The sequence below is a fragment of the Dromiciops gliroides genome, chromosome 4, assembly GCF_019393635.1.
Source record: "Dromiciops gliroides isolate mDroGli1 chromosome 4, mDroGli1.pri, whole genome shotgun sequence".
NCBI lineage: Eukaryota > Metazoa > Chordata > Mammalia > Microbiotheria > Microbiotheriidae > Dromiciops > Dromiciops gliroides.
In genome coordinates, this window is record NC_057864.1 from 10,310,896 (window position 1) to 10,319,495 (window position 8,600).

Sequence of the window (8,600 nt, forward strand, 5' to 3'; positions counted from 1 at the left end):
TCCTCCTGCTTTGGTGAACACTGGATTGTACCTCACAGCCTGCTCCTGGCTAGCCCCCATCCCTAGTGCCCACAGACATCCCCCTATACTGGCATGGGCTAGAAAAGATGACTCACTGTGACTTTTTCTTAGATTTCTCCATCAAGATTCAGTCTGGCACAATTTTTTAGATTTGCTTCCAGGGCGGGGGTTGGGGGGGGAGGTGGTGAGGGGAAGGGATTGGAGGGGAGGATGTTGTACTTCTTCTTGCTGTCCTGCAATCTTGGCTAATGTAATGGAATTTATTAATTTGATCATTGACAATGCTATGCTAAGGTTTAGTAAAAATGCAGCAATTCAAACAGTTAAAGAAGAGAATCCAGCTTTCCAGACCAGAGTCCAGAATCCAGCTTTCCAGACTAGAATCCAGTTTCCTCCTGATGACATCTTACCACTTCAAGAAGACAAGAGAACTCAGAGACTTTATATGAACTGTTTTGTTTTGTTAGTTTTTACTATCTCCTTTCTGTTATAATATGCCATCTGTAACATGTACTCTCTGCAGAGGTCCTCCCTTTGCAAGACCAATGTCAAAGCGTCGGTTCATGAGGACAAAAAAATCGCCCCTCTGGACAAAACTTTCCTCTCTTCCTTTTCTTTTTTTTTTTTTTTTGGTTTTTTTTTTTGTTTGTTTGGTTTTTTTAGGCAATGGGGGTTAAGTGACTTGCCCATGGTCACACAGCTAGTAAGTGTCAAGTGTCTGAGGCCAGATTTGAACTCAGGTACTCCTGAGTCCAGGGCCGGTCCTTTAACCACTGCGCCATCTAGCTGCCCCCTCTCTTCCTTTTCTATATTGTTGTTCGCATATTATTAGTTAGCAATAGTTATTATATTTTTTTTACTGTTCCGTCAAGGCAACATTTTATTTCTTGAGCCAAAGGGGGGAATGTGGTAAAAAGTTTTTTTAACAGTCGGTTAGTGAATACAGAAATACACCAGTTTTTAAAGGACCACCCTTTCGGGGAGGAGATCGACAGCCATGCACAGGCTACGCACGTCAACCCGGCTGCTAAGCACTCCACTTCTGGGGTGTGAGCTTAAAAGGCAAAGAGAGAATGGAAGTGATATCTCTTGCCTGCTCTCCTGGTCCGATGACTGGCGCGACACACAGACAGACTCGGACTGGAGCTGGATGCAGCCCAGCTCGCCATTAGCAGCACGTGCTTGACTTGACTCGGCTCTCTCCTCCCCAAAGGTGGCCTTGGGCTTTTGGTGAGTTTTATACGGAATATAGACTAAGCTTAGACTTAAGACTATTTGTTTTGTATTTCTACTTTCCTATCCCTCTAATCAACATCACCTGGTAACTACCACACAATAAAAGCTCTAACTATAGACCAGAGGTTTCTTCCATTTACTAGTCTGGGAGATAAATTAAGGGAAAGGTTAAAGAGGGGAAATTAATACTCTAGTATCCAATTTTAAATCTCACACTAGGCATTCATTTAATGAAGACCTGTGCTTTAGGAAGATCAACTGGAGTCAGGAGAGACTTGAGGCAGGCAGACCCACCCACAGCTGTTGCAATAATCCAGGTGTGAGGTGACCAGGGACTGCACCAGGCTGGTGACTAGAGGAAAGAAAGGGGGGCATACATGAGATATGTTATGACAGTAGCAACAGCAGCACCTGGCACCTGATTGAACAGAGGGAATAAGAGAGATGAGGTGGCCAGGATGACACCTTGAAGCCTGGGTGATCATTGGAGGACAATTTTGTATAAGAGAAAATCTGCAAACACACACTGAAAGAGCAGAAGAAATCAGTGTATGGTCTGAAATAGCTACTGAAACAGTGAGCTGAAATGAAGATGCTCTTGTCCTAGGTCAGAGCTCAAGGTTGAGTGGCAATAAAAGGCAGATCCATGATAAGTTTGAGTTATAACTCTGCTAAACAAAGGCATTGTGTAAGAGCAAGATAATGCACTTCTGGGGGAGGAGGAGGGGGTCCTGTTCAGGCCACCCTCACTCCTGCCTGTGACTCTGGGGAAGCTTCCTGATTCCTTGGTATTGTTAAATTCGGGCAACAAGAGTTCTAGCTCTGGCCATCTGTGGGTCTACAGCTCACTGCTCACTCAGAGTACCATTCTCCAAGGCATGCTAACAGCTTTCTTACCCAGATATTTCCCTCATAATGGGTCATCATGGTGTAATTTAACTAACACATTGATTGTGGGAGTTCTTTATAGATAAGGGATCATAGGCTTTTTGTTTTTTCCGAGCAATGAGAGTTAAGTGACTTGCCCAGGGTCACAGAGCTAGTAAATGTCAAGCGTCTGAGGCTGGATTTAAACTCAGGTCCTCCTGAATCCAGGGCTGGTGCTTTATCCACAGAACCATCTAGCTGCCCCCCCACACACACACCCGGGCTCATAGGCTTTTGAAAGGAAATCCCATCTCCCCTGCCCTCCCCCTTTCCTCTCCCTTCCTCTCCCCTTCTTTCCTCTCTTCTCACCTCTCCTCTTCCTCCTCCTCCTCCTCCTCCTCCTCCTCCTCCTCCTCCTCCTCCTCCTCCTCCTCTCTCTCTCTCTCTCTCTCTCTCTCTCTCTCTCTCTCTCTCTCTCTCTCTGACACTATCTCTCTTTTTCTTCCTCTGCCTCTCCCTGTCACTCTGTCTCTCTGTCTCTGTCTCCCTGTTTCTGTCTGTCTCCCTCCCTGTTTCTGTCTGTCTCCCTCTCATTCTCTCTCTTATATGCAAGTTAGCCAAACAATCTAGTGGCTGGGTCCATGAGATTTTAGCATAGTCTGGATCCCAGTTCAGCCTGTTGGAATAAATTCTGAATCCACATCCTTTCAGCTAAGAGTCTAGAGCATTTCAGATCTAGCTCTAAGCTGTGTACTTGGAGAAGAAGCTCTTTTGTCTGCTGAACCAGTTATCTTTTGCTTAGGGGGAAAAATTCTTCTGGACCTGAAAGGCATCAGTTGTTTATTCCTCTGAGCATTAGTTTCTATTTTCAAGGACTTATAATCAGTCATTTTATTTACCCTTCATTGTCCTTTGGAGCAGGCGCCCAAAGAGCGGGGGGGGCCCCTGGAGTCCACCTTTCTAGCTAGTTTTGTATCTACCTTAATGTAATATAACCAGCTTCCTTTAAAAAGACATCCTAATGCCTCAGATTGTATTAGAACACATGAGGGATGATCCAGCAAGAAGCTGTTTAGCCATTTCCTTGAGAGCAGAGTAAGGCCTCCCATTAAGACAGAAGGTTGCTTGGGAACTTTAGATCCGAGAAGGAGCTTCCTCGAAGTTCAAGTTCATTGGATGGTGGCAGTTATAACTCACCCAAAGCTAACATACAACTCCCTCTTTTTTCCATAAAAGCCGAAAATGCCATAAAAATTAAATTCCTGGGATCAAACAGGTATTAAGAGAGCTGGATGTTGAGCCAGGAAGGCGTGAGTTCAAATCCTCCCCCAGACACTTACTAGCTATGTAATGCAGAGCTTAATCAATCTCCACCTCAGTTTCTTCATCTGTCAAAAGGTGATAACAACAGTCCCTAACGCACAAGGCCATTGTGAGGATCAAATCACACAGCAGGCACTCAATAAAAGCTTACTGACCAATGGGTTTGCAAATTTTAAAGCATCGTATAAATGTTAACTATCATTATCATTAGCAGTAGTGGTGGTGGTCCAAGAGCAATAGGAATAAGCTAAATAGAGGCTGATCCAGTGCTGAGCACAGGACCTAATGCATAGTAGGTGCTTAATTAATGTTTATCATTAATCTAGGCTGAATGTCAGCAAAAACCCTAACAATTAGAGCTACCCCAAAGCTACCTTGGGGAGGTAATGAGCCCCCTTCAATGAAGATCATCAAGCTTGGATAACCATTTATCAAGTGGGCTACAGAGGGGATCCTTGATTAGGCACAGGTTAGACATGGTAGTGCCTAAAGTCTTTTCTAGTTAAAGGGTTCTGAGATTTTTAAAAAAAGAATTCATATAATCTGCACACTGAAAATGAGTATTTCACCTCAGTATGAGTGTAGAGGAAAGAATAAAGGCTTAGCACAGTGATTGGCACATAGGAAACACTTAGCAAATGCTTTGTTTTTCCTTCATTATACTCCTACCCCAAAGGCCCAAGGAAAGTCTTAAATAAAGCTTTTATATAGTTCCTGTATAAGGTATCCCTTGAAAAGGATCAATACGGTGGTCCCTTTTAGAAATGTATTCAATGTACATTTCTGTTTTCTTTATTATACAACAGAGTAGATCCAGTATAGGACAGCTATTTTTTTCTTTCACTAGAAAATAAATGTTTAAAACATAAAGACTCATAAGCAAACATTGACAAATATTTAAATCATGAAACAGTAAGAAATAATTCCTATTTTACTCTTCTAGGAGGTTGACATGGGCAGTATTGAAGCATTAAACATTTTGTGGAACTGCTGAACCATTGGACCTCAGATCTATACTGTGTGAGCAAGTCTTTCACATCCATATCTTCCGGCCATTCAGACTTACAAGGCTCATCATCTCCAAGATGTTACATTCCTGCTCCCATGTGCTCACAGTGACCAGAGACAGGAAAGAGGCAGGGCACTCTTCCCTGTTCACTGAACAAACCTCTTTCACAAAGCTTCCCCTCCCTGGTCCCCCTCCACTGGCCACTAGGACAACCAAGGGACAACTAGAAGATTCTAATGACACATGCAGGAGACTAGAATACATGTCAGCAGATCATGAAGACCACTGTAAATGGTCAGGGGGTAGATTCAGCTCCACATGTGCTGCATGGGAGTGATCCCCACAGTTCAGCAGGTAAGGAGAACTGCTCTGATTAACTCTCAGAGAATGTCTCCTCAGTTAAATCTTTGTTGGCCTCAGCAAACTGCTTGAGGTACAATTGAGGATACGTCCATACCCTTGAAAGGTTTCTGGGAAAGTTCAAGTATTAACCTTTTAATTACCTCCTCCATATCTTGCACCAAAGAGTCTCAATTACAGTCCATTCATCATAGTTCTTCAAAAATCCCACAATTAATAGCCCTTTGTGAGGGCCACACCCTCCCCTAGCTGGTGGGCTTGAAGATTACATTCATCCTAAATACAAGGGATAGTGATGGGGACAGGACCATTGGCACTGAGAACTTGACGAGGAAGATAGATAGACACCTCACCAACAACTCAGTTTTATTGAGTTCCCTGGCAGTAAGGGGGTTAAGCATGATCCTTTCTCAGGATCACACATCCTGTATGTCTAAAAGATAGGACTTAAATCCAGGTCTAAGTGTTTCCCAGGCTAATTCTCTCATTCATCATACCATGTTGCCTCTCATGGAAATACAAAGTGTTACACGTTAATTAAACATGTTGCAAAGTTCTTATAGGTCCCTACCTTCTTAGTGTTTGTAATGGTCTATCCAAACCAAAATAAGGAAAACTAAACTGACAAAAGTGGAAAAGTAGAAGGAAAAGAAAAAAAGTTTCCCTAATCAAAAGATTCTAGCCCCAAATGAGCTACTGAATCATGTGGAATTCTTACAATAGGGCATAATGTGGACTGGAAGTCAGACCTTTACCATTAGGTTAAAAAAACCAAATTATTCTGGGTGAAAATTCCTCAACATTTAAGGCAAACCCCACCTTTCTGCAATGGATTCTTGCAATGTGTAGAGCATTCCATATGGAGGGCAATATAAAGTTTCTCTAGGGGTTCCTGAAATACCTAGACCACCCTACTCTTTTCGAGTGGACCCATGCTCATATATAGGAAAATTCAGGTGGACTTCTCACCTCAACCAACACCATAGTAGGCTAGCTCAAAAAGAAAGCAAATGAATTCAGATGATCCTCAAACATGTGGGGTTCCCAGAGATTAAGGACTTGAGTTTGATAGAAACCAACCCTTTGTATCCAGAATTAGCCCCAAATGGGACCCATGGTTGGGCAAGTCAAGCTCTTCCCTTTGCAGAGACATGACTTTCTCTCCTAGCAACTCTGAAATAGCTTTCCTTTCCAAATTAGAGAAAAAAACTAATGGCCACCCATTGCAAGCTTCTTTAGCCTTTTTCACAAAGCTTGTGTCTCAGGGGAATTAGGTTTTAAGGACTGTTCTCTTTCTCCTTTTACTAGTTAAGTATGAGGCTCTCAGACATGGAGCCAATTTACTCTGGCAGCTCTTGTATTTTTTTACAAGTCCTCAGAATTGAATTTTCTTCCCTTTGAGTTTCCTCCCACCTCCATTCAAATAAGCAGAATTGGCCAAGATTTCAGCACCTGTTTGGCTTTTAATAGTATCAGTCACAGGCATGACAACACAATGCATGTGAAGAGAGAAGAGTTCCAAAGTGATCAGCTGCTTAGGAACTACTTGGCCCAATTATATACCAGCAAAACTGATATTCTAAGTGAAATGGGTGAATATTTACAAAAATATAAATTGTCCAGATTAACAGAAGAGGAAATAGAATAATATTTAACTCTCTTAGGAAAAGAAATTAAACAAGCCATCAATGAGCTCCCTAAAAAAAAAAAAATCCCTGGACTACCTGAAATCTATGATGGAAAAAGAGCCTAGGCATCATACTCACCATACTTCAAGAAATTATAAAGGAAAACTGCCCTGATATCCTAGAACCATAAAGTAAAATAGAAACTGAAAGAATCCACCCCTTATCGCCTGAAAGAGATCCCACAATGAAAACTCCCAGGAACACGATAGCCAAACGCCAGAGCTCCCATGTCAAAGACAAAATAATTCAAGCAGTCAGAAAGGAATAATTCAAATATTCTAGAGCTACAGTCAGGATAACACGAGCTTTAGCAGCTTCCGTGTTAAATGAATGGAGGGCTTAGAATATGATTCCAGGAGGCAAAGGAGCTAGGATTGCAACCAAGAATCACCTACCCAGAAAAACTGAGTACCCTTTAATAAGGAGACAAAACTATCATTCTTTACAGATTGTATGAGAATTATATTAGATTATAGAATTGATTATATTATCATTCTTTACAGGTTATATTAGAGAATCCTAGGGAATCGACTGAAAAACTAGTCAAAACCACTTTAGCAAAGCTTCAGAATATAAAATAAACTCAGATAAATCAGAGTTTCTACATACCAATAAAACCTAGAAGAAAGAGGTAGAAAGAGAAATTCCATTTAAGATAACTTCAAACAATATAAAATACTTGGATATCTAGCTGTCAAGGATATCTCCCTGTCAGGGACTATATGAACATAATTATAAAACACATTTCACACAATGATCTAAACAATTAGAGAAATGTTAATTACTCATGAGTAAGCCAAGCCAATAATGATAAAAATGATATGATCTAAGTTAATTTACTTAATTGGTGTCATGTCGATCAAACTACTAAAATATTTTATAGAACTAGAAAATAAAATTCATCTGGAAGAACAAAAAGACATCAAAGAACAAAGACATCAAAAAAATCAGTGGGGGGAAATGTGAAGGAATACGGTCTAGCCATACCAGATCTCAAACTATATTACAAACCAGTAATCATCAAAACAATCTTATACTGGCAAAGACAGCAGTGGGTCAGCAGACTATATTAGGTACATAATACACAGTAATAAATAACCATAGTGGTCTAGTGTTTGATAAAACCAAAGATCCAAGTTTTGGGGGTAAGAACTAACAATCCAACAAAAATTTCTGGGAAAACTAGAAAGCAGTTTGGCAGAAGCTAGGTATAGAACAATATCTCACCATATATCAAAATAAGATTAAAATGGGTATATGATTTAGACATAAAAGGTAATATAAGCAAATTAGAAGAGCATGGAATATTTTACCTGTCAGATCAGTAGATAAAGGAAAATTTATGACCAAATAAATGATAGGATCATGGGAAGTAAAATGGATAATTCTGATTACATGAAATTACATTTTTTGCACAAACAAAATAAATGCAACTAAAATTGAAAGAAAACCAGGAACCTATGGAAAAAATGTTCAACTAGTTTCTCTGATAAAGGTCTCATTTCTCAAATACTTAAAACTAAGCCAAATAAGGGCCATTCCCTGATTGATAAATGGTCAAATGATATGAACAGAATATTTTCAAAAAATATATAATCTTTCAGTATTAATATGAAATGCTATCAATAGTCATAATAAAATCACTAATCACTTAATAAATCACTAAAAGTGAAATGTTTTTTAAAACAACTCTGAGGCACCAACTCAAACCTATCAGATTGGCTAAGATGACAGAAAAGGAAAATGACAAATGCTAGAAGGGATGTAGGAAAGTAGATACACTAATGTACTATTGGCGAAGTTGTGCACTAGTCCATCCATTCTGGAGAAGTGATTGAAACCAAGGACTATCAACTTGTGCATTAGCCCAGCAATACTGCCACTGGATCTATACCCCAAGGAAATCAAAGGAAAAGGAAAAGGACTTATAGGTACAAAAGTGTAGTAGCTCTCTCCTTTTTTTCTTTTTTGGATGACAAAGAATTGGAAACTGAAGGGATGCCCATTAATTAAGGAATGGCTGAACACATTTTGCTACATGATTGTTATGGAATACTATTATGCTATAAGAAATGATGGGGGGGGGCAGCTAGGTG